The following is a 26,105-nucleotide window of genomic DNA, read 5'->3' as shown; positions in this document are numbered from 1 at the left end:
CATGCGAAGAGTTGACTCATTGGAAAAGACTCTGATGCTGGGAGGGATTGAGGGCAGGAGGAGAAGGGGACGACCGAGGATGAGATGGCTGGATGGCATCACGGACTCGATGGACGTGAGTCTGAGTGAACTCCGGGAGTTGGTGATGGACAGGGAGGCCTGGTGTGCTGCGATTCATGGGGTCACAAAGAGTCAGACGCGACTGAGCGACTGAACTGAACTGAACTGGGGTGGGATGGGGATGCTGTGAGGACTGGATGGGTAAAGAGTAAGAGTGGAAGCAAGGAAACCAATGGGGAGACTTTGGGTGATGGGACCCGGGGCTGGAGGCTGGTGGTGGTCCCTGTTCTCCGCTGCGTCCCCAGACCCCAGAAATGGCGGTGACCACAGGCCCTTGGTTAAACAGTGGTTCAGGGGATGAATTAAATCCTGGCCTAGAGGGCAGCTTGCTGCTGCTGCTAAGTCGCTTCAGTCGCGTCCGACTCTGTGTGACCCCATAGACGGCAGCCCACCAGGCTCTGCCATCCCAGGGATCCTCCAGGCAAGAACACTGGAGTGGGTTGCCATTTATTTCTCCAATGCATGAAAAGTGAAAGTGAAGTCGCTCAGTCGTGTCCGACCCTCAGCAACTCCATGGACTGCAGCCTTCCAGGCTCCTCTGTCCATAGGATTTTCCAGGCAAGAGTACTGGAGTGGGGTGCCATTGCCTTCTCCGAGGGGAGCTTACCGCCTCGCAGGTAAGGCCGAGGTGTGAATTCATTGGCTAGGAAACACAGGACGGGGGCGCCAAGGAGAACGTTTGCTGGAGAAGTGGGGGGCAGCGGGTGGAGCCCCAGAGGCCAGCGGGCAGGGCGGCTGGAGCGGGCAGAGAGCTCCGCCCAGGGCGGGAGGGGGAGGGGGAGGGGCGAGAGAGCGCGTTGCCAAGTTTGAATCCTGAGAGCTGATCCCGCCCACCCCCTCCTCCTGCCGGTTTACTACGGGATCCAACGCCCTGCCCTGCAGCGTCTGCTAAACTCTCCCGGGCCTCGGGCGGGGTGCCCTCAGAAAGCCCCCCTCCGGCCCCTCCGTGCCAGCTGCTCTGGAGGCAGGGGTGTGCCCGCAGCCCCCGCCCCGGCGGCCTGGCAGAAGCGCTGAGTCAGCAGCCCTCTCCCAGCACCCGCGCGGCTTCCTCCCACAGGTGAGCCCTGGGAGGCAGGATCACACGCAGGCTCTCCCCGGGCGGGGGCCTGTCCGCACACATCGGCGGGGCCCAGGCCCAGCCGGCCCGGTTGCCAAGGTCCAGGGTGGGGTTCGAGTTGGGCCTCTGTCACGGGCTCTCAGGCACCTGGGAGGCTTCCCCGGGTGCCCCTTTGAGGCTCACTGCTCTACAGGAACCCAGGACGAGGCTGGCAGGGGAGAGATAATAAATATAGCCAGGGCTTACTGAGTGCCAGGCTCCAGGCTCAGGGCATTATGTGAATAATCTCTTTTAATCCTTACCCAGCCCTGTGTGCTGGCACCATTATTCTGCCTATTTAACAGCTGAGGTTGAGAAACAGTGGGTAACTCGCCCAAGGTCTCATGGCTTAGGAGTGGGACCTGCCTCACTCCAGTGCCCAAACTAGGAAGAGAAATCTCAAGGGGATAAAGGTTGATAGGCCGACAGCTAGAGAAAAGGTCAAGAGACACAAAAGACGCCCGCGTGTCCCAGTGCTCAACCACAGAAGGAAGGGTGGGCACGCAGCTGTGACTGGTCCCCACAGAACAGTCTCAAACAAAGCCACAACTTCTGAACCAATCAAGATTAAAAGCGGAAAGAAAAGAAGTCAACACGCGTCTCCCTCTCGGCTCTGCATTGATTACAGAGCCCCAGAAAAAAATTTATGTTTAAGATTACAAGCCCTCTAGAAAATCAAAAAATTTCTCTTTTATTTCTGGAGTATTCCCACCCCATCACACTCCTAAACTCTGTACTGTTCTCAAAATATACACTAATTTGCCTAAGGGCTTCCCTGGTGGCTGAGTGGTAAAGAATCCATCTACTAATGCAGGAGAAGCAGGTTCGATCCCTGAGTTGAGAAGATGCCCTGGAGGAGGAAATGGCAACCCACTCCAGTATTCTTGCCTGGCAAATCCCGTGGACAGAGGAGCCTGGTGGGCTCCACACAGTCCATGGGTCACAAGAGTCAGACATGACTTAGGGCTAGACAACAACAAATTAGTCTAAACCCTTTGCCTTTTTTTACTTATGGAGTATAATAGACAGGCAGCTAAGATGAGTTCACTCAGATTACTGCACGACTATGCCCACCAAGCAAGAGATGCTGAGATGAGATTGGGAAGCTGTGGAAAGATCCGGTCTGAACAGCGCTGCGATGTGGGATGGGAAACCTGGGTATTGTGCACACTGAAAAATGAAATTACTTTATGGAATGAAATGGAAAGGAAAAATACTGTAAGTATTTATAACCAGTGCCACTCAAGGAAGAGCAACAATCTGGCTTAAATCCTTCTCAAAAGTCAGCAGTGGAGGAAATACTGGCCCCCAACTCTTTCTGTTTCAAAGTGAGAGCCCCTTACACATGGCCCAGGGGTAAAGCTCAGAGATTCCCATTCCCGGTGCTTTCTCGTGCATTTCTGTAGATGTCACGTCAGACCCAAAAGACCACCTCATGCCATTCAGTAATCCCATGTCTGGAATCAGGGCTGAAATGAGAACCAGGAGAGAACTTATTTTTCCCCCTCGGTTGCCCTAACTCTCAGCTTAGGAATCCCCCAGACACCCATAAACATGATCCTGTGTGCTTCTGCTCATCACACCTTGCACAAGTGCCCCGAGGGGGGGATTTTACACACGCACTGTGGACGGGGGAGACGGCTGGGAACCGACAGGCCATAACTTGTGTCTCGGTTCAGTCCCCACAGGAGGACAGAGGCCTCCAACTGCCGTGAGGGTGCCTTCCCTGTGTGTGTCTCAGTTTTCCTTTCTTAACACGTTTCCTAAACCAGTGACTCTCCTGCACAGAGGAGTTCAGGGATGTGATGCTTGGGGAATTCTATTTTCTTACGAAGTCTGAATAAAGACACTCTTCTCTGGGACTTCACTGGTAGTCCAGTGGCTAAGACTCTGCCCTTCCAATACAGAGGGCCTGGGTTTGATTCCTGGTCAGGGAACTAGATCCTGCTTGCCATAGCTGTTTCCATGCTGCAGCTAAGACCTGGTGCAGCCACACAAATAAACAAATAAAAGTAAATTTTTTAAACAATATTTCTTTAAAAACAAATTTTCTCCTCCACCCTCCTGTCCTAGGGCTCCCCTCTGCTCAGACAGCATTTGCTCCCACCGGGCTTGTTCTCTGCAGTTCCTCTAAGTGGCAGAAGGACACAAAACGCAGAGTCTCTGCTTTCGGGGGAGGCTCTCACCGCACAGACTCACGGCCCTGTGTTCACTCTGGAATCACCCCCAAAGTGACAGCCCCCCTCCATCTCAGCTCCTTCCGTAAACGCCTGCTGGCAACTTAAGTTTTACCTCTGGGGGCGAAAAATCCCACCTTTCCAACGAAGAGCCTCAGATTGACAAACTCAAGTCTCCCTTGTACACAGAATATTGTAACTACACCAGCTATATAAAAGTTTATATCCTGAATCTTCCCCAGAAAGTTGGATGTGGAAAAGAGCTCTGAGGGGCTGACCCAGCCCTAAAATAGAAAGCAGATCAGGTATGTGGTTTGAAAAAGTGAGTGACAGCTGCTCTGCTGCTGCTGCTGCTGCTGCTGCTGCTAAGTCGCTTCAGTCGTGTCTGACTCTGTGCGACCCAATAGACGGCAGCCCGCCAGTTGTGACCCCATAGCCCGCCAGGCTTCTCTGTCCATGGGATTCGTCAGGCAAGAATAGTGGAGTGGGTTGACATTTCTTTCTCCAGTTAAAAGAAAAGGAAACAGGTGAAATCCATTTTAGTAATATATTCAGCCCAATGGAACCAAAATATTTCCATTTGAATATATACTCAATACCTAAAATGATTAATGAAACATTCCGCCTGCTGTGTCCCATGCTGGAGCCCCAGGCCCCAGTGTGTCTGTTATAAGGACATCTCACCTTGGACATGGCACAGGTCAGGTCCCCAGGACCACCTGCGGCCAGTGGCTGCCAAATTGGACAGAGCAGGTCTGACCAAGTCTGGAAGGATCTTTGAGTCGCCTGCTATCTGCCTGTTCTCTCAGATTTATCTTCCTCGAATGCAGGCCACTGGTGTACAGCTCTCTGGATACCCGACCTAATAGGCACTCAATACAATGAGTGAGTAAATTTCTAATTTACTTTCCTGGCCCTTAAATCACCCCTTCTAAAAATATCATTTAAACGTTAAAGCCTGCCAAGGGTAACATGTAATTTTTTTTGAAATCCAAAAATAAGTGCTCCCCCTTTTTTTAACATGCTGAGGAAGGCATGTGGGTTTGATTTGGCAGAAATTCCTGGATAACCTCAGTGCCAGGGAAGCTCCCCAAAAGCCAACACTATAAACTCCAACCCTGAAGGTGAGAAGTGGATGTGTCCTGGGCAGCAAACCACCCCTGCGCCAAGGTGCTTGGTGGTGCTCAGGCAGAGGCCCCAGGGCACCAGGCACCAAAGCCGCACGCTCCTCCCGCTCCTCCCGAGGAGCTGGGGCGGGAAGAGACTCCTCCCAGCCCCGTGTGCTGCTTTGGGGCGCCTGCCTGAGCTGAGCAGAAGGGCCAGTCCAAGGATGTTTTCCCAGCTCCAGGCCCTGCTGTTTAAGTCCTCAGCTGCAGTGTGGCTTCTCTGGGCCCTGCTGTACTGGGATGGGCTGCGGATCCCTTCTCCCCCCTCCTCCTCCTCCCCATTCCTCCCCCCTCCTCCCCTCCTCCCTCTTCCCTCCCCCATCCTCCCCTCCTCCTCCCTCCCTTCCTCCCCCCTCCTCCCCTTCCCTCCCCTCCTCCCCTTCCCTCCCCTCCCCCTCCTCCCTCCCCTCTCCCCTCCTCCCTCCCCTCTCCCCTCCTCCCTCCCCTCTCCCCTCCTCCCTCCCCTCTCCCCTCCTCCCTCCCCTCTCCCCTCCTCCCTCCTCCCTCCCTTCTTTCCTCCTCCCTCCCCTCCTCCCTCCCCGCCCCTCCTCCGTCCTCCTCCTGCCCCTCCTCCCGCCCCTCCTCCCTTTCTTCCTTCCCTCCCTCCCTTTCATCTGACAGCATCTGGATCCATCCTAAAGGCTGAGTTGGGTGCTGCCCCACCTGGCCCTTTTTCCTCCCTTGGTTCTGACTCACACTCCCTACCTCGTACTTTGAACTCAGGCTGGGTTAACTGCTGCCTGAGTCACTATAAGTGATCTGAAGCCCCTCTCGTCCGGACAGCCCTGCCACCTCTCTCAAATCAGCCTTTAGGAGTGCAGGCTTTCACGGTCCCGCCAGCCATCCAGACATGACAGAGGATGAACACAGAAGCCCAGAACCTCGGTCACTCATTCCGAAAGCCCTCACGTAGCTTCCACTGCAGAAAGGATTGTGGGAAGGTCACAAGCCCTGAAAGAGGCAGCAAGATAGATGCCAAGTCGGGGAGAAATTGTCACTGACCCCCGTTCTGCCCTCCAGGTCTGAAAGCAGGGAGCATGGGGACGTTTGAGGCCATTCACTCATTCATTCCGGAGTGATGTGCCGGACAGCAAACCGTGGGCTTGATGTAAAGAAGAAAACAGACACGGGAAGTTAGATGTGAGATTACGAACTGGGCAGACACTTTTTTTTTTTTTTAATGGAGCAAGATGTAACCAGAAGTGCTAGAAAGACTATTATCAAAAGGACATTATAACACGTGTTGGTGAGGATGTGGAGAAACAGCAGCCTTCATGCATTGCTGGTGGGAAAGAAAAATGGTGCAGGTGTCTGCCCCTCAAAGATACAACAATCCTGCTAATGTGTAACCAAAATAAACGAAAACACACATCCACACAAAAAGTTCCTGCAAATATTCACAGAACTATTTGCGTAATGGCCCAAAAATGGAAACAATCCATTGTTCACTGGTGAGTGGATAGATAAAATGTGCTGTATCCATATGACAGAGGACTTGGCAAAACAGAAAAAAGGAAAAAGGAAGGAAGCACTACGCTTGGCACCACGTGGGCGAACCTTGGGAGCACAGGTAAATGAGAGGAACCAGTCATGCACTGTCTGGTTCCACTTGTAGGAAATGGCCAGAACAGGCAAATCTATAGGAACAGAAAGTAAATAGTGGCTGCTGGCGGAAGAGGGGTTGGGGTGACTGCTGAGGGGAACAGGGTTTCTTTTCAGGGGGATGAAAACGTTCTAAGGTTAATGGTGGTGACGATTTCACAACTGGTCAGTGCACTAAACGCCACTGATCTGCGCGTTTGAAACAATGAAATCGCATGCTTTGTGAATTGTGTCTTCATGAATCTGCCCAGCCCTGTCCTCAGCATCCTTAGCAAATGGTGGTGCTGTCACCCATGGACACACAGGGGTTCCCGCTGGCAGAGGAGCCGAGCAAAGTAACTGGGACGTCCGAGTGTGACCTGTGGGGCAGTGAACTTGGGTCGCCAGGCAGCTGGCGTTAGGGCCACGTGTGAAACGTGAAGCGTTCAGCCCAGGGTCTGGCACTCAGGAAGGACTCAAGAAACAGTAACTCATTAAGCGTCTCCTTGATATCTTATTCTACGTCATCCTCGATGGCTTTCCTCCCATCTTTCTAGCTCCCTTTGACCATAACACGTGAACACGGAGCCTCACACTATGGGAATCATGAATAGCCTCGTAGCTCTATTTATGGTATGAAAAAAAAATTGTGTCTTGTTAGAGGAGTTTTGAAACCACCAGGAAACACCTGTGGAGGGAGGCAGGGAGATAGGCCGAAATGACAATACCCCTTTCTCTCCCCCCACCCCCGCCCCCCCACCCCCACCGGCAGAAATGACACTAACCCCCCCCCCCCCCCCACAGCAGGGTTTGGTGTTTGCAGCTGGGCGATTCTTTGCTCTGGGGCTCTGCTGTGCCTTCAAGGCTCTGGGCAGTATCCCTGGTCTCTACCCGTTAAAGACAGTACCTAACAGCTGACTCTCCATTCACAATGACCGACCGATGTCAATGGGCTGGTTTCACAGCCAACAACGGTGATAATTAACAAGCATTTCTTAAAGACTAGAACAGGTTCTGGGATATAGAGGACAAATCATGGGAGTCAGAACATCAGTAACATGGGTGATAAAACATGGGTCTAAGGGGGGGATATAAATTAGAGTAGAATAAGGTGCTCGAACGTAGATTTATTTGGAAGCAGGGGCTTATGAACATAATATGCAAATTTGTGCCACATATATGCAAATATATGCCCCCAGGATATGCAGATTTGTCTCCCAAGCCGAGACCTCTGGGCACAAATATACGTGTGTATGTACACACTCATATTTTCTGTTTACCTAGGCTGCGATTCTGTCGTATGTCCGGGCTTCCCACACGTGACCTCGTCAGCTCATCCTTCAGAGACAGCTGAAGATAGCGCAGGTGCCTGCAAGACGCAGCGTCTGAAGGCAGTGACGGGGGATCTGAGTGACCGGAAGATCCCACACTGAGGTCTAGAAGCTCTGGACAGTCCTGGTGGGGAAGCCTCTAAACGGAGATGAAAAGAAAGCAAGGTCGCAGAAGCAGCCCCGTGCATGGGCCTTCTCTGGAGGTAGAGGGCTTCTCTCTGTCCAGGCGTGTTTGTGTGCTGTTCTGTTTGGGCTTTCTGGTGGCTCAACAGGCTAAAAATCTGCCTGCAGTGGGGGAGACACAGGGGACGTGGGTTTGATCCCTGGGTTGGGAAGATCCCCTGGAGGAGGGCACCACAGCCCACTCCAGCATCCTTGCCTGGAGAATCCCAGGGACAGAGGAGCCTGGTGGGCTACGTTCCATGGGGTCGCAAAGAATCGGACATGACTGAGCAACTAAGCATGCTGTTTGCAGGAGAGAGAGGGATGAGATAAGGGTTCCACGTCCCTTGGCCTCTAATAGTGGCTAAAGCCTCTGGATCGATCTGGTTTCACCGGTAGGTTAATGAGCCCAGGACTGGTGTACACCCTGCTGGAAACAGAGGGTGGAGCAGGGCAACTCAGAAGGGGCGCGGGGGGATGGTTTAAGGGTGGGGCAGAGGTGGGGGGAACATTTCTGTTTCCAGTTAACACTTGGGGTCTACTGTGTCATTACAGAAAAGAAACGCAAAGTTAAAACCGCCTCAAGTAATTACGAGTGGGAATACGTCAGAGGATACGACACCGCTTGTCCGCCGGGGAGTGCCCTGCTCGATTTCTGCTTGTGACGTGGCATAAATACAGCCCAAACCAAACCCTAGTACTTGATGGGAAAACGGTGTCACGGAGAAAACTGTTGTTCATCTCTAAAACCCATCCTGGTGCACACGAAAATCCAGAGACCCGACTCAAAATCTTCTCTCATCACGGAGATAGGAGAACGGTTTCCAGATGGCATCTGAGATACACAGCTTATCATTACATCAAGGAGCAGGCCCGCTCCAACCACATCCAAGTGAACCACAGATCCACAAATCTATGCCTGGGCAAGTTTGGCTTTTACGGTTTGCCTGGAACGTTCCTGGACCTGCCGCTGTGGTTTCTGGGCTCTCCCCAGGCTAGGCCTTGAGATTACGCTGATCAGCCTGGAACCAGGCAATGTTTCAGGCGCATGACAACTTCTAACCCCTTTCTGCCTCATCGTGTTTTCCCCAGGCTGGCCAGGTGGAACACGAAATTACATCAAAACATCATGGTGTCATCTTCAAAGTGTTCCGTTTTCCTCTTCCTCTGTGACCCTGGATCTGCAGAAAACCCTGAGTTGTGTAATTTAAACTAAGTAGGGCTGGGCATTTCAAAGAGGTTGAGCATGGAGAGAATGTAAGGATTTGGCTGCAAGGAACAGAAAGTTCAAAATGCCAGTAGCTCCAACAAATGGGAGCTTACAGATCTCTCCCATTAAACCCCGATGGCGGGACAGCCTGCCTCTCACAGAGAGCCTTGGCAAACCTGCCAGGAGCGCGAGATCTTTCCATCCAGCGTCAAGCTTCCCCACTCCCAGCACACGTGGTCTCCAAACTTGTCCAGGACAGCTGCTTGGATTCTAGACATCCCAACCCCTTCCTAGGCAACAAGTATGATAGGTGGTGGTATGTTTTTTTTTTTTTTTAATGCCTCTTTTGAAAAAAAAATATTTGATTTATAGAGGATGAGATGGTTGGATGGCATCACCAACTCAATGGACGTGAGTTTGGATAAACTCCGGGAGTTGGTGATGGACAGAGAGGCCTGGCGTGCTGCAGTCCATGGGGCTGCAAAGAGTCGGACACAACTGAGCGACTGAACTGAACTGAACTGAACTGAACTGAATGGCTCTGCTGGGCCTTCGTTGTGGTTCACGGGCCATTCATTGCTGCGATCAGGCTTCCTCGAGTTGCAGTGAGAGAGGGCTGCTCTTCCGTTGAGGTGTGCGGGCTTCTCATGGCGGTGGCTTCTGTCGTGGAGTATGGGCTCTAGGCAGGTGGGATTCAGGGTTGTGGTTCCCGGGTTTAGTGCCCCCTCGGCATGCGGGATCTTAGTGCCTGGACCAGGGATTGAACCTGTGTCTCCAGAATGGGCAGGTGGATTCCTAACCACTGGACCACCGGATAAGTCCCAATAATGGTTCTTAATAATGGTCCCCAGTGATCCACCCTCCTGTGTCTGCACACCTTTGCAATATCAAGGACACTGCCTCTCCTTCCATCAAGACGTGGGGTCTATTTCCCCACCCTTGAATCCAGATTGACCGATACAGTTTGTCAGTAGTGACGTGTGCGCTCCAGAACCCAGGCCTTAAAAGGTCTTGAAGCTTTCCTTCTTGAAATCCTGATATCCATTTTGTGATAAAGTCCACCTAGCCTGTGGGAAAGCAAGACACCCTGGGGAGAAGAACAGAGGAGCCTCAGCAACCAGACATGACCACGAGGCCATCTTGGATCCTACAGCCAGATCAGCATAAGAAAACTATCAGATTGCCAGCCCATAGAATCGCAAACAATAATAAACGGCACTGATTTTAGCCACTAACTCCGAGTGGATGGGTCCACAGCAATGGATGACAGTAAACAGGAGAAACGGAAGTAAAAAGCATGTGCGGCGCCCTCTTTGATGGAACTTTACAGACGCTTCCAGGCAGCACTGCTGTTTATGTCTTTTTGGCCACCATCAGCTGCAAGGGAGGTCGCATGAACTAAGTCATTTCAATCGTGTCTAGCTCTTTGTGACCTATGGATGTAGCCCACCAGGCTCCTCTGTCCGTGGGATTCTCCAGGCAAGAATACTGGAGTGGATTGCCATTTCCTTCTCCAGGGGAGCTTCCCAGCCCAGGGATGGAACCTGCGTCTCTTATGTCTCCTGCGTGGCAGGCAGGTTCTCACCACTACTGCCACCTGGGAAGCAAGGGAGGTCAGGGGGTGTGGTCTTTCTGTGGGCAGCTGGGGGCCCAGCTATCAGCAAGGGGATGGGTGACTAAGGAAGAGCTGATATCGGGGTAAACAGCCAGCACTCTGAGACCAAGGAAAGATCAGCCTTGCCACAAGGCTGGAAAGATCCCACATGCCACAACCAAAGATCCCACATACCTTAACTAAGACCCGGTGCAGTCAAATAAATACATCTAAAAAAAAAAAAAAAAGACAAGTGATTTCTGTGGTCTCTCAGTACCGAACCCCAAAGAAGGTCCTCAGGTGAGCTGTCCCCAGTTCTCCCACGCGTGATGGGAGGGCCTCTCCTTATAAGCAATGTCGGCCTTCTGCACAGGCCTTGCTCACTCTGAAAGCTGGTAGAGCCCCTGACTTACTAGGCACCCCAGCCTCAGGGGATGTGGGGGCTTCCAGGAGGTGCCGCGTATATGCTCTTCAGAGAATCCAGGACCAGACTCCCGTCCTCCACATATGCACTTTCCTAAAGTGGTTAGAGTGAAGGGGTGCTAGATTTTGTGAAAGCTTTTCGCAGACTTTATATTTTTAAAAAACAGGTGTACCCCTCAGCTCTCGTACATCTTCCCAAGGCTCGCTATCCTGTGATGGGACAGGGCAGCGAACCAGAGAGGGGGCCTCCTTTGATGAACGGTAAAGGCCCTGCCGACTCACAGTGCTTTTGAGATTTCCCTGGTTTGTACATTTGCTTGTTAAGGGAAACCCCGTTATTCAAACTGGGAATTTGACCTGTGTGGTGGTTGTTGTTGAGTCACTAAGTCGTGTCCAACTCTTTGAGACCCCATAGACCGTATAGCCCCCCAGGCTCCTCTGGCCATGGGGTTTTCCGAGCAAGAATACTGGAATGGGTAGCCATTCCCTTTGGAGTAGGCAATGGCACCCCACTCCTGTACTCTTGCCTGGAAAATCCCATGGGTGGAGGAGCCTGGTAGGCTGCAGTCCATGGGGTCGCTGAGGGTCAGACACGACTGAGTGACTTCACTTTCACTTTTCACTTTCATGCATTGGAGAAGGAAATGGCAACCCACTCCAGTGTTCTTGCCTGGAGAATCCCAGGGACGGGAGCCTGGTGGGCTGCCGTCTATGGGGTCACATAGAGTCGGACACGACTGAAGTGACTTAGCAGCAGCAGCAGCAGCCATTCCCTTCTCCAGGGGATCTTCCCGACCCAGAGATCACGCCTACACCTCCTGCACCAGCAGGCGGATTCTTTACCACTGGGCCACCAGGGAAGCCTTTTGCCCTATGGTAGGATGTCTGATATCAGCGAGGAAATTGGAATCAGAGCAACTTTTTATCAACAAAGTCACCCCCTGCACTTTCTCACCTTTGTCAAAGAAAGAGGAGGAAAAAGAGGGCTGGGAAACAGAGAAACATCATCATTCTTAGGGTGGTCCTGTAGGAGCAAGTCAAGTAGTACCTCTGTAAGAATTTTTGATGCTAAAACATAGTTTCTTGCTTACCTTTTTAAATATAAGGAATTATTTGCTGCTGTTCCTAAAATTCATCCCTAGGAGGTGTCATTAGCTGAGAAGAAAATCACATTCAAATAGCTAAAGCCATGTGGCCCTTGGAGTTTTATAATTTTAACCATAAGCTGGCCATTTTAACTGTAACTGGAATTATATTTTTAGAAACTTAAACAATTTCTCAGATTTTTAATTGCTGTCCGATATATTAGCAATAAGGAGGTGAAATTTGAAATCAAAAACTCAATGCCAGGGACTTCCCTGGCAGCCCAGTGGTTAAGATTTCACCTTCCAAGGCAGGGGGTACGGGTTCGATCCCTGATCGAGGAACTGGGATCCCACATGCCTCGTGGCCCAAGGACCAACACAGAAGCGAAGTCGTAACAGAGTCAATAAAGAACCCCAGCTTTCTGAGTATCCCAAAGTGAAATGCTTAGTATAAACCTACAATCTTGCCCTTGTGATGTGACTTTGTGAATCTACTTCCCCACCCTTGAGCCTGGACTGGCTCTATAGTTTGCTTTGCCCAGTGGAATATGACAGCCGTGATAAGGAGTCGGTTTCGAAGCTGGGCACAAGAGGCTTTTTTTGGTTCCACCCACTCTCTTGGGACCGTGCCCAGTGGCCCCAGGAAGAAGCCCAGGCGAGTCCACTGGAGAGCGAGCCAGCAGGCTCAGCAGACACCAGGCCTCCCTGCTGACCAGGTGCTGACCGCGGACGTCTGCACCAGCCCAGCCGGCCCTTCTGGACCTAAAGAACCACTCGGCCGGACCTCCCTGGTAGCCAGTGGAGAAGAACCTGCCTGCCCATGCAGCTGGGCAACATGGGTTTGATCCCTGGTCCGGGAAGACCCCACGTGCCGTGGAGCAACCTTGCACCTATAGCCAGCCCATGCTCTGCAAGAAGAGCAGCCACTGCAATGAAAAGTGGCCCCCGACCCCCGCAGCTGGAGAAAGCCCACACGCAGCGACAAAGCCGTGCTCTCGACTCAGCACAGCCAAGGGAAAAAGAACCGCTCGGTCAACACACAGACTCCCGAGCTCGAAGAATACACACGTGGGGGGCTGTGATAGTTTGTGGGCCAGTATTCTTGAGGCAAGAGAAAACTCACTTAACAGGTGAAATGTGCTGCGTCCATTGTATATTTCAGGTAGCTCTCTGTACGTACGTGAAAGACTAAGCTTCTATACACTCTTGGGTGTGCATGCATACAGATTTACATTCGTGGGCAGCTTTACTCAGAGCAGCGGTTTGCTGAATAAATGTGTAACTTCTCTGTGGCCAGTCAGCCAGTTTTCTGTTTTACTTGAAGAGAGATGGGAAAACTCCTGGTCGGGGAAATTGAAGGGCATAGGCCCCCTGCTCAGAGGCAGAGCAAGGTTATGGAAAGAGAAGTGGGTTTTCCTTCAGAAAACACTGGGACACCTGAGAGGGAGAGGTCTCAGGCGGTCCGGGCATAACGCCATGCAGCTAACGTTAGTCTGCGTGAGAACATCCCCACTGCTCAGGAGCTTGGATTCCAGTCTGCGTGTGCGCGCTCGGTCCTGTCCAACTCTTTGCGACCCCATGGACTGCAGCCCGCCAGGCTCCTCTGGCCATGGGATTCTTCAGGCAAGAATACTAGAGTGGGTTGCCATTTCCTTCTCCAGGGGATCTTTCCGACCCGGGGATCGAACTCGCGTCTCCTGCATTGCAGGTGGATTCTTTACTGTCTGACCCACCAGGGAAGCTGTCTAGAAATCACAGAGACATACCGGCAGCGCTGGAATGGCCAGAGGGGCTCCAGAAGGAGGTCACGGGGGCTCTGTTCTCGGGCTGTTCCTGCTCCCCACGCCGGGCCCCTGCACACACTGCTCTCTCAGCCCAGGATGTCGTTCCCTTTTCTTATCACATTTCTTTTTAGCTCCTGGAGGACATAATACATCTACATGGTTTGAAAAATAAAACAATGAAGAATGTTTGGGAAGACTGGGTCTCATTCTCGCATAGTCCTCTGCCTTCCTGCCCCCCACCTCCTACTGGAGGGGTTCATTTCTATCAGTTCTTCACTTATGTTGCCAGTCTATCTGCAAACACAAGGAAATATGGACGAATATGCCATCCCCCCACCTTCCTTACACAAGATGTACACCACTATGCATGCTCACTGTTCCTTGCTTTCTTTCTTTGCTTAACAGTATATTCTGGAAAGCTTGCTCTATCAGAGTGCTGATGGATGACTACCCCCCTCTTTTTTACAGCAGTATCGTATTCTACCTTGGGGATGTTTGTGGATCACCCAGCCATCTATAGACGTAGATTCCAGACTTCCACTATTCCCAACGATGCTGCAGTGAATAACCACGTTCACATATCCTTCCACACAGGTGCAGACGCCTCTAGGGGTGAAATTCCCAGAAGTACTGCCCCACCTTTTCTTCCTGGCAAACTCTTACTCACCTCCTGACACCCACAACCCAGGGAGCCAGACATACGAAGAGGCATGTCCAGAGAGCTGCAGGAAGCATGCCTGCCTTCTCTGCAAAGCTGGTAGTCATGGCTTAAGGCATGCACCCCTCCCTCCTTATTTGCCTCTAAATTCCCATGAGTAAATACATCAATAGATGATGTTCAGACACACGTTTCCTGGGAAACTCAGGAAGACAACTCCTAGGGGAGAAGTGTATTCTTTCTCTAGGTACAAATTCCTACTCACCACTACAAAATCTGTATCAGTACACAGTCTAAACATGAGCAACCAGAACAGGGAAGGGACTCAGAACACACAGCAAATCCCAACGAGCCGCTCTTCTAGAAACAATTTTCAATCTCATGACTTAGCACAGATTGTCTTAAGAAAAAAACCTTGAATATGTGTACATAATCTGCTTTTTGACTGTTCTTAAATTGCTTCTTCTTGCCTTTTAGGAACATTAATGGAAACTATCAAATGAGCAAGCAAATAAGGGAAAACATACCTGATACAACTCAATAGTTGCCTCAGCATATAGGAAAGCAAAGTATGAGCAAAAAATGCGCAGACTTTGTCTATTGATAATAGTAGGCAGCGTGTATCAGATATTTACTATGATTTTAAATGTATTCGATCAGTTAACCCTCTTCAAAAGCAAAAACTTCACAGTTGTTACTTTTAGTATTCCTAGTTTATACACCTAGAAACTGAGGCACAGAAAAGTTAAGAAATTTGTACAAGGCAGCTGGAATTTAAAGCAAAGTAAACCAACCGAAGAGTCCATGTCCTTCACATTTGTTCTTTACATAAATAAAGAATAAAGGTGACAATTCAGGGTGGCAGTAATGGAATGCAAGTTTCTTATCAAAACAGAGCTTCTACCTCATGGCCCCAAATCGCTGCTGAGCTCCAGCCACCACACCTACATTCCAGTTTACATAAAGAAGGAAGGGGAAAGAAGAGTCTATCTCCATGCTTTACTACTGTAATACTTCCCAGAATTTGAACAGGATACTTCCTCTTTTAAAAATCTATCAGCCGCAATCCACAATTTTGCTCCCTGGCCATACCAATTTCCAAGAAAGGTTGGGGAAAGTAGCCTTTGTTCTGGAAGGGCACGCTGGAAATACTGGGGTTTATTATTAAGGGAGTCATGAAAATGGATATTGAGGAATAACTGGCAGATTCTACCACACACAGAAATAGGGAAGCATAAGGGTGTGGGCTCCTAAGTATCAAGTAAAAGTGCTTATCTGCTGGGTAAGCTTTCCTGCCCACCGGTTGCCCCCCACCCCCAGTCCCTACGCACCTCATAAAGAGGCCTGGGCCAGCACACCTGATGTCTGGACACCTGATGTTTCCTGATCAGCACACCTAATGTTCCCATCTGTTGCACTGATGTCCACGGGGCCTAGTTTCAACGCCTTAAGATCATTCAGAATAACTAAACCTGAGCTCTTTTCCCCTAATAATTCAGATATTCGAAACCACCAAGTGCCCACAGCCAGACTCCTATCCTCTCAGCACCCACTGTATTCTGCATCACCTCCCAGTGTGTTACCCGGGACAGGACTTGAAATCCTAGGAGTGGCCTTGCCCAATCAGAAGATGACCACACTCAGACAATAGGCATCTGTTAGTACACGTCTCCAATAGCTTCCCAGATTGCTTTAGGATTTTTGACAATTGCTTTACACTTCAACTCAGATTAAAGCTTCCATGATGGCTCAGACTTGGTAAAGAGCCATTGCGTTGCTCCCGCCTGCGATGCGGGAGACCTGGGTTCCATCCTGGGTTGGGAAGATCCCCTGGTGAAGGGGGTGACCACTCACTCCAGTATTCTTGCTTAGAGAATCCCCGTGGGCAGAGGAGCCTGGCGGGCTACAGCCTATGGGTCGCAAAGAGTCTAACACGACTGAGTGACTTCCACTCACTCACTCACTTAACTCAGATACCACCTCCTAAAGCTGTCTATCAGCAACTCCATTTGTTGCAACTGATTTTTTTGGCTTTGATATGAACCTTCCATGGCCGCCTATTTTACCTTCTCTTCTGGATCAGGCCTCTTGGCTTGAACATGACAAAGACAGCTTAATTCATGAGTCTGCAGATCAACAAACCATCCGTCCCTCCCACCCACACCTGCGGTTGCAGTAACTCGGTGCTCCATCAGCGTCACTAAGCAGAACATTGCACAGGGTGGGGCGGAGGCGGATGGTGTGTCACACACCATGAAACCCTCCCTCCAGGTGCCACGGGTCCACAGAGCAGCCCTTTCTGCGGCAACGAGGAGAACCAGTTGGGAGGTGTGTTGCTGCCATGGCAACGCCCGAGCGGGTGGCTCAGAGCCCCGGAGAGATGCTCCTGGTGGCACCTGCTCTCCTTCAGCAGCGAGGGGACTCCAGAGCCCTGGGAGCAGAAACTGGTTGTTGGGAGGCAGCACTCATTCAGCTTTCATTCATTCCTCATTCGTTTTTGAAACCTACACCGAGGTCTTCTACAGGGCAGAAGGTTATGTCCTGAGCGTAAAGGTCACAAGATCCTTGCTGCGTGGGGAGCAGCTGGGCCGACTCTGAACTCCGGCCGTGGCGTGCGGTCCTCTGCTCAGCACTCGGTGGCTCCCCGGCCCTTCCCACGGCCCCCAGCACCCTGCCCGCCCCAACTCCCCTGTCCCCTCTCTCCCTCCAGCCACAGGGGCCTTCTTTCCAAACAGCCAGATGCGTGAGCTCGTGTCTTCTGATCTTCCTGTTTCTCTCTCCTTTGTCTAGGACGCTCTTCCCCAGAGAGCGAAGTGACTCTCACCTCCCTTCCTTCAAACTTTTGCTCAGAATCGCCTTCCAGGAGCCCCCTCTGGCCACCCTGCCCCAGAGTCAGCTCTCCCAGCATATCTCGCTCCTCCTTCCCAACTAATTTTTTTCTCCTTATCCTCTTCTCCAACATTCACTATCCTAAGTTTTAATCCCATTTCATTTCTATTTCCCCCACTAGGAATTAAGCCTGAGAGCAGCAGGGAGCTATGGATTTCTCCTTTGGGATTTAGAGCTCTTAGATGAGTAACTGTGACATAGAATGAATGAACATGCAATTTCAATATACCATAATACATCCTGTAAAGGAAGAATTCTGGGGTACCTTAGAAGCAGAAGAAAAAGAAAAAATGCAAAAAGGCAAAATGGTTGTCTGAGGAAGTCTTACAAACAGCTGAAAAAAGAAGAGAAGTGAAAGGCAAAGGAGAAAAAGAAAGATATACCCATCTGAATGCAGAGTTCCAAAGAATAGCAAGGAGAGATAAGAAAGCCTTCCTCAGGGATCAATGCAAAGAAATAGAGAAAAACAATAGAATGGGAAGGACTAGAGATCTCTTCAAGAAAATTAGAGATACCAAGGGAACATTTCACGCAAAGCTGGGCTCAATAAAGGACAGAAATGGTAGGGACCTAACAGAATAAAAATATATTATGAAGAGGTGGCAAGAACACACAGAAGTGTACCAAAAAGATCTTCACAACTCAGATAATCACGATGGTGTGATCACTCACCTAGAGCCAGACAGCCTGGAGTCCAGAGTCAGGCGGGCCTTAGGAAGCACCACTACAAACAAAGCTAGTGGAGGTGATGGGATTCCAGTTGAGCTGTTTCAAGTCCTAAAAGATGATGCTGTGAAAGTGCTGCACTCAGTATGCCAGCAAATTTGGAAAACTCAGTAGTGGCCGCAGGACTGGAAAAGGTCAGTTTTCATTCCAGTCCCAAAGAAAGTCTATGCCAAAGAATGCTCAAACTACCGCACAATTGCACTCATCTCACACGGTAGCAAAGTAATTCTTGAAATTCTCCAAGGGAGGCTACAACAGTACATGAACCGAGAACTTCCAGATGTTCAAGCTGGATTTAGAAAAGGCAGAGGAACCAGAGACCAAATTGACAACATCTGTTGGATCATAGAAAAGCCAAGAGAGTTCCAGAAAAACATCTGCTTCATTAACTATGCCAAAGCGTTTAACTGTGTGGGTCATAACAAACTGTGGAAAATTCTTCAGGAGGTGGGAATACCAGATCATCTGACCTGCCTCCTAAGAAATCTGTATGGAGGTGAAGATGCAATAGTTAGAACCGGACATGGAACAACGGACTGGTTCCAAATAGGGAAAGGAGTACGTCAAGGCTGTATATTGTGACCCTGCTTATTTAAGTTATATGCAGTGTGTTGCTGCTGCTGCTGCTAAGTCGCTTCAGTCATGTCCAACTCTGTGCGACCCTATAGACGGCAGCCCACCAGGCTCCTCTGTCCCTGGGATTCTTCAGGCAAGAACACTGGAGTGGGTTGCCATTTCCTTCTCCCTATATGCAGTGTACATAATGCATATCACCAGGCTGGATGAAGCACAAGCTGGAATCAAGATTGCTGGGAGAAATATCAATAACCTCAGATATGCAGATGACACCACCCTTATGGCAGAAAGCAAAGAGGAACTGAAGAGCCTCTTGATGAAAGTGAAAGAGGAGAGTGAAGAAGCTGGCTTAAACTTTCTGCATTCAAAAAACAAAGAGCATGACATCCAGTCCCATCACTTCATGGCAAATAGATGTGGAAACAATGGAAACAGTGAGAGACTATTTTTCTGGGCTCCAAAATCACTGCAGATGGTGACTGCAGCCATGAAATTAAAAAACACTTTCTCCTTGGAAGAAAAGCAATGACCAACCTAGATAGCATATTAAAAAGCAGAGACATTACTTTGCCAACAAAGGTCCATCTAGTCAAAGCTATGGTTTTTCCAGTGGTCATGTGTGGATGTGAGAGTTGGACTACAAAGAAAGCTGAGGGCCGAAGAATTGATGCTTTTGAACTGTGGTGTTGGAGAAGACTCTTGGGAGTCCCTTGGACTGCAAGGAGATCCAACCAGTCCATCCTAAAGGAGATCAGTCCTGAATATTCATTGGAAGGACTGATGCTGAAGCTGAAACTCCAATATTTTGGCCACCTGATGTGAGGAGCTGACTCACTGGGAAAGAGCCTGATGCTGGGAAATATTGAAGGCAGGAGGAGAAGGGGACGAAAGAGGATGAGATGGCTGGATGGCATCACCGACTCGATGGACATGAGTTTGTGCAAGCTCCAGGAGGTGGTGATGGACAGGGAGGCCTGGTGTGCTGCAGTCCACGGGGTCGCAAATAGTCGGACACGACTGAGACTCTGAACTGAACTGAACTTAGAAGCACATGGGAAGGAGTGCTAACCCAGCGCTGGGAGGTCAAGAGGCTTTTCTGAGAACAGTAGGATGAGTCAGCAGGAAGGGAGTTCCCGGAAGAGGAAACAGCGCAGGAACGACTCCGGTGGACGGACTGGCGTTGGGAACGGGGCGCATTTAGCAGATGTGCGTCCTGGGATGCGGCCCCATCGGAGGAGGAGCGCTGGAGCCCTGGAGGAGCCGCAAACCTGGAGATGGCGCTGAGAACTCGCCCAGCGAGCACCAGGAGCCTCGGCGAAGCGGCCTCACCCAGTCTCTAGTTTAGGCTGGCCGGCGTGCAGGACCCTTCAGGCGTCTGGCTAAACCAAGCGTCGAAAGGGGAGTGGGGACAATGGACGGGAGGGGAGGCAAGCAGGAGAGGGGCAGCGGTGGGAATACGGTTCACCCGTCCCACTGGAAGGGGGTGCTGGTGAAGGAGGGCGGGGGCCAGAGAGCCCTGGGAAGGGGCAGGTGGGACACGGGGGGCCGCTCTAGCAAGAAAGCAAGCAAGCACGGGATGGCGGGATGGCGCGCGGCTGCTCTCCCCTAAACCTCCATTTGGAAGATCGGCGGTCCAGATCCGGCCCGGAGGCTGTAGTCCACTCTCCAGAGCTGGGAAGCGGTGGACATCCTGATGGATGTGGAGGGACCGGAGTCAGCAGAGCAGGTGGTGGGTTGGCTCTGGCGGGGGGTGGGCAGGCCTCCTGCTGGGCGCTGGGCTGCGAGGAGGAGCTGAAACCATCGGCGCCCACAACCCTTAGTCGAGGATGCTACTGGAGAATCTCTGCATCCGTCTAACCCCAGTGTGAGATATTCCAAGGGACAAGAGAGAGACTGTCTGATGGTACAGGGCGGGGCAGCCAAAACTGGAATGAGGGAGACAGGGTCTCCCAGGAGGGCCTGGGGGCTGAACTTGGGGGTTCCTCCCGCCAGGCTTAGACTGCCAGGCACCCTGACCTGTCCTCTGTAGGAATGGCCCTCTTTGGGGCCCCGTAGCACCCCTCAGCCTCCTCTGCCAGATTCCCCTCCACAATACCTGTGCTTTCCCTTCCACCTGAATCCTCTGCAGGGGGATGAAGCTCAGTGAGCCCCACTGCGAATCAGAGAATGCCAGGGTGCCTGTGTGTGGTGGGGGCAGCTCCCTCGGGTGAGTGAGTGTGAGGAGGAGAAACAGGGCAAGGATGTTGGGTCTTCAGACGTGGATGAACGCCAGCGTCTCAACAGCTGCACACAAGACGATAGCAGGAAAACCAGTCAGGACGGGAGACAGAGAGACAAGATGCCAAGGGATGATCCAAACGGGCTCCTCTCCGACCACTCCCGCGGGGGGGTGGCAGGGTGGGGGCGTGTTCCTCCGAGCCCATGGCCCACATGCGGGGGGTTCAACAGTTTCAAAGGTCACACGCTGACGTGACAGCTCCTAAGTCTGTGATGAAAACACGCACGGGCGGCATTGTGTGAGGGGCCCTATGGACCCACGGGTTTTGGGTCACCGTTCCGCACCGAGCCTCAGCCCCAAGCCTGGCCAGAGCCAGGCCTGCGGTGGGGCGCCCGTGGCCAGGGGACCTGTCCAATCCAAGGCGGCCCCCGGGGGGTTGCAGGAAGCAGCCCGGCCTCCGGTGACCTCCCACTGCCCCCCACCCTACACACACACACACACACGCACACACACGCACACACACACACAGAGATTGCGTGCAGCTCAGATGCGGATGAGCACCGAGGCTTTTCAATCCACCAGCGGAGGAGTGAAACCTCACTCTGCTTGTCTCAGACCTGATCGGCGCTACCCAGAGGTCAGCAGGAACCCGGCTTCTCAGCAGAGAGGCCCTGCCCGAGCCCCAGCCTCAGGGACACAGCTTGAGACCGACTGCAAACCCGTTCCACGTACCGGCCCTGTGCCCCCACCCAGGGCAGCCCACCCTCCCACCAGCCCCCGCTACCTGGCCTTCCCTCCTGTCCCTCATGCCACCCCCCCCCCGAGTGGCTCAGGCTGCCTGTGAGCGCGTGAGCTCTGGACCTGCCCACCAGCAGCCTCCTGCGCCGGCCATGCGGCCTGGGAGCTCCCAGGGAGGCTGCTTCCAGACACCTTCGGAAAGGCTGGCTCCACAGCACTGCCCCCAGCGCGCGAGCGTGCACACACACGGTCTAGCACGCACTGCCACCTCTGGCTGGTTTGGGGTGACTGATGGAGGTCAGGAGCGTGTCCAGCGGGAGCTCTAGTTTAGCCCGAATCCAGGGACCCCGGGCACATTCTAGGTCGTGGTCTTGCATTGGCAGTGCCCTGGCCCGGGGCCTCTGCTCGGTGGGCTTGTCCAGCCCCTTCCTGTTGCCCAGTGTTCGTCAGGGGCTCCCGGAGCTCTGACAGCAAGCAGAGAACTGTGCCTGGATGGAGACCCTGGGTGACGGCCACACCTTCCCCTTCCCAGCCCCCTCGAGGCATTTCCCAGTCACACAGGGGAAGCTTCTGGAACAGGCAGTGTCTGTGGTGTCCCAAGGGCGAAAGAACAGAGGGAAAACCAAGGAGGGTCTTGGAATGCAGAAACAGAAAAAGCCAGACCCTTCCTGTCCTTCACCCAGTAGTAACTGTTAATGGATTTCAGGTCCTCCTGAGCAGTATAAGCTGTCTGCCCTCCTACCCCACAGGGAAAAGGTGTTTGCCTTACTCTTCCCCGACCCAGTATATGTGCCTCACTCAATCAGCAAACGACCCGCAAGACCCATCCCACTCTGTGCACCCTGGGTACAGAAGTGGCCCCAGGACCCCTGTTCAGCGTGGGCACTCCCTTGAGCTGGGCGCTGCCTTGAGCTGGCTGCTGCTCTGTCCCTCCTGCTCTCTCACACCTTATTTCCCTCTCATCCTGTCTCACGTCTGGAAATTCTCCAACCCGCACACAGACCACGGCCGTGTCCTTGGCTGTCGACCGAAGCTGAAGGCCTCTGGGCAGCTGCAGCTGCGTAGGGGGCTGTCAGGACCAGAGCCGCCCTGTGTGGTCCAGGGTTGGTGGGGGTGGTTTCGGAACTACCAGGCGCAGCTAGGACCCCCGGCCGACCGCAGACCGGACGTCAGCACCTCCTCCTGAAGCCAACAGACAGGGCTCCTGCAGGTGGAGGACGGGTGCCCCCCGGCTGGGCAAGCCTAGCGGGGTCAGGGAAGAAAGGCTGGATGGGTGGAGGCAGAATCACACAGCCATCTGAAGACACAGAGGTGAGTCAGACCTGGACCCCTGGAGCAGGAGCTTCGGAGCCGCTGATGTCAGATGCAGGACAAGCCAAACTCTCTGCGATGCCCCCAGGCCTCGAGCCCCATCTCAGCCCCAGACTCCGTCCTGAGCGAACACCACGCACGAGGCCAGCCCGTCTCTGCTTGAATCTGCTGTGTGACCACATGCGCCGTGGTGACCTCTCTGTGCCCGGACTTCCACAGCACTAAAGCGGGGTGACGAACACCCTACCCTTGACGTAGGCTGTGAGCTGGGAGGGTAGGGCCGGTCCCCCGGAGGCCTGGTTGGCGTCCCTCGAGGTACAGGGACAATCCCAGCCCTAAGGCAGCAGAGGCCTTCCCAGACCCAAGGGAGCCTTCCCCCTTCTTTGCACTGTTCTTTGATGAGAACATGTCTTCGCCTGCGAAGAGGGAGAGAGAAGCTCAGGTTCTTTTCTTCTTTCCATTTAGATGCCCAGTTCTGGTCGCAAACCTGGAGTTTAGTCGGCCTGTCAGTTTTCTGAGCAGGAAATCGGGGAAGGGGGCAATCCCCAGGATAGCCTGTCACTCAAAGTGGTCCCCACCCTCCTCACACCCACATACACATGCACACACACACACACACTCACACACAGCTCTGCTTGAAGGGTGACACAGCTGCTGAACCAATGAGACGCAGTGCATAACATCTGCTTTTTAACTGAATTACTAATTATTCATCATAATGATGAGTCGATTGTTCTTCAACACCAAAACCTAAAATGGGCCTCCTGGTGGTCCAGTGGCTAAGACTCGGAGCTCCCGGTGCAGGAGGCCTAGGTTCGATCCCTGGCCAGGGAACTAGTTCCCACATGCTGAAACTAAGAGTTTGCGTGCTGTAGCTAAGGTTCCCACATGCCACAGCGAAAACCTGGCCCAGACAAATAAGTCAAATAAATAAATAGAAATAACTATTGTCGGCAAGGATGTGGAGGAAAGGGAACTCTCTTGCACTGCTGCTGGGAATGCAAAATGGCGTGGCTATGGGAAGCCATATGGCAGCTCCTCAAAAAATTAAACTTAGAACAAAGCATCCAGCCATCCCACTCCTGGGCACCTACCCGAAGGAACCGAAAGCAGAGTCTCAAGCAGATTCTCGTGGCCCCGTGCTCACAGCAGCATTGTTCAAAGGCAGAAGCGAGCCGAGTGTCCGTCAGTGGACGGATGGATGAACTACCCAAGTGTCCATCAGTGGACGGATGGATGAACTACCTGAGTGTCCGTCAGTGGATGGATGGATGAACCAAAGGAGGCAGGGATGGATGATGGAATGTTATTCAGCCTCTACCAGTAAGGAGATTCCGACACAAGAATGAACCTTGAAGACATCATGCTCAGTGAGATAAGCCAGCCATGAAGGACATGGTCCCACTTATTCGAGGTCCCCGGAGTGTCAAATCCATACAGACAGAGGAATAGAGGGCAGAATGGGGGTTGCTGGGGGCTGGAGGGGTGGGGTGGGGAGTATTTAAGGGAGACAGAGGTTCAGTTTGGGAGGGTGAGAAAGTTCTGGGGATGGATGGTGGTGTTGGCCGACCACAGCATTAAGGTACTCCATGCCAGTGAACTGTCCACTTAAAAATGGTTAAGACGTAAGCTTTATGTTGTGTGTATTTCACTATAGTTAAAGTTAAAAGAAACATTTCTCTCATCATATATGCCTTTGGGTGCTGAGTCGCTGGAGCGGGACTTCCCATGAGCTGGGCAGGTGGCAGGCCTGAATAATGGCTGAATAAGGCGTGAGTCAGAGGGCCGTGGTCAGGGAGGACCCTCCCCACGGGGCTCCTCGGCCCTGCTGACCGCCAAGTGCCCTTCGGGAGCAGGTGCTGGGCTCCAGGCCACCATGGACCAGGCAGGGGCCATCGCTGTATCAGTGCAGGCTGCCCGGAGCCGGGGCCCGGTGGGACGCATGCCGGGAGTCATGGCAAGACGCCCGGAGGAAGCCGTGCGTGCACCCTCCCACCCCGGCCGCTCCAGTCCTGCCAAGGACGAGATAAGGGAGGAAGGCAGTTCCCCTGCCTAGACACCTCCTCTAAAATCTAAGGAGGCAAATAGAAGAAATAAGAATATTCACCTCTTTCCTTGATACTGGACACCTACATTTCTCTCTTCATCTTTTCTGTCTTTTTAAATTTTCTTTTCTGTTAAAGGAAGGGCCTTTCTGGCTGACTAGGGTATCTGGACCATTTCTATGCACCAACTGGCAAGTTCAGTGACATTTCTGGGTTTCTTCTTACCAGCAAAGCAAGGCCCCATGTGAGGCTCAGACCCCAGGAGCCCTGCGGGTCTCTCTCACCCACAGGCATCCCCGGGGTGTCCCCGTGGTGTCCCCGGGTCCCAGGTGCCTCAGAGGCCCTGTCTGCTTCTTCTTGTTCAGTCACTCAGTTGTGTCCAACTCTTTGCAATCCCATGGACTACAGCACGCCAGGCTACCCTGTCCTTCACCATCTCCCAGAGTGTGCTCAAACTCATGCCCACTGAGTCAGTCATGCCATCCAACCTCATCCTCTGCTGCCCTCTTCTCCGTTTACCCTCAGACTTTCCCAGCATCGGGGTCTTTCCCAATGAGTCAGCTCTTCACAGCATGTGTCCAAAGTACTGGAGTTTCAGCTTCAGCATCAGTCCTTCCAATGAACATTCAGGACTGATTTCCTTTAGGATAGACTGGCTGGATCGCCTTGCAGTCCAAGGGACTCTCAAGAGTCTGTTCCAATACCACAATTCAAAAGCATCAATTCTTCAGGACTCAGCTTTCCTTATGGTCCAACTCTCACATCCATACGTGACGACTGGAAAGACCATAGCTTTGACTGTATGGACCTTTGTCGGCAAAGCGGTGTCTCCCCTTTTTAATATGCTGTCTAGGCCTGTCATAGCGCTCTGACTATTTACCAGTTAGGAAAACAGCGTCCTGGGAGTTTCTTGGGACAAACTGGTTACAGAGGTGTTGGAAGAGCTGAAACGTGAATCCTGCATAGAAGTCACAGCTAGCATCCCCACACACCGGGGTTGGAAAGGGAACACTGTCAGAACCCGAACCCTGGGCGGTCTGGACGAGGTGAGACCAGGGAGGGGCCGTCCAGCAGGAGGACCGCTGTCAGATCCCAACCAGCTCAGAGCCAGGCGGATGGGACATCCTGGCCTTTCCCTGCCTGCAGCCCTCTGACTGCTCCTGCTGGGCTCCTCCCGGCTGAACCCCACTGGATGGCATGTGGCAAGGGAGCCTG

General features: G+C 52.4%; 2 long non-coding RNA genes across 4 annotated transcripts in view; one reads left to right on the top strand and one right to left on the bottom strand.

The window, feature by feature from the left end:
• The window catches only part of LOC138425863 (uncharacterized), a 106,121-nt gene that overhangs the window by 15,395 nt on the left and 64,621 nt on the right, over positions 1–26,105 (bottom strand). Inside the window, exons 4-6 of one of the 3 annotated variants that reach the window (XR_011251431.1) lie at positions 13,712–13,881; positions 10,633–10,667; positions 7,248–7,610 (exon numbers count right to left, since the gene is read on the bottom strand). The exons of 1 other annotated variant lie outside the window; for it this stretch is intronic. This is a non-coding gene — a long non-coding RNA (uncharacterized lncRNA). Of the gene's footprint in view, positions 1–7,247; positions 7,611–10,632; positions 10,668–13,711; positions 13,882–26,105 lie in introns of those variants that run through there. One more of the 3 variants, XR_011251432.1, reaches the window with a different exon arrangement.
• LOC138425862 (uncharacterized) lies at positions 896–10,685 on the top strand. The gene is made up of 3 exons (XR_011251429.1): positions 896–1,177; positions 7,425–7,674; positions 8,189–10,685. It is a non-coding gene; the product is annotated as an uncharacterized lncRNA (long non-coding RNA).

The sequence above is a fragment of the Ovis canadensis genome, chromosome 20, assembly GCF_042477335.2.
Source record: "Ovis canadensis isolate MfBH-ARS-UI-01 breed Bighorn chromosome 20, ARS-UI_OviCan_v2, whole genome shotgun sequence".
NCBI classification, from domain to species: Eukaryota; Metazoa; Chordata; class Mammalia; order Artiodactyla; family Bovidae; genus Ovis; species Ovis canadensis.
This window is presented reverse-complemented; position numbering and strand designations above follow the sequence as displayed.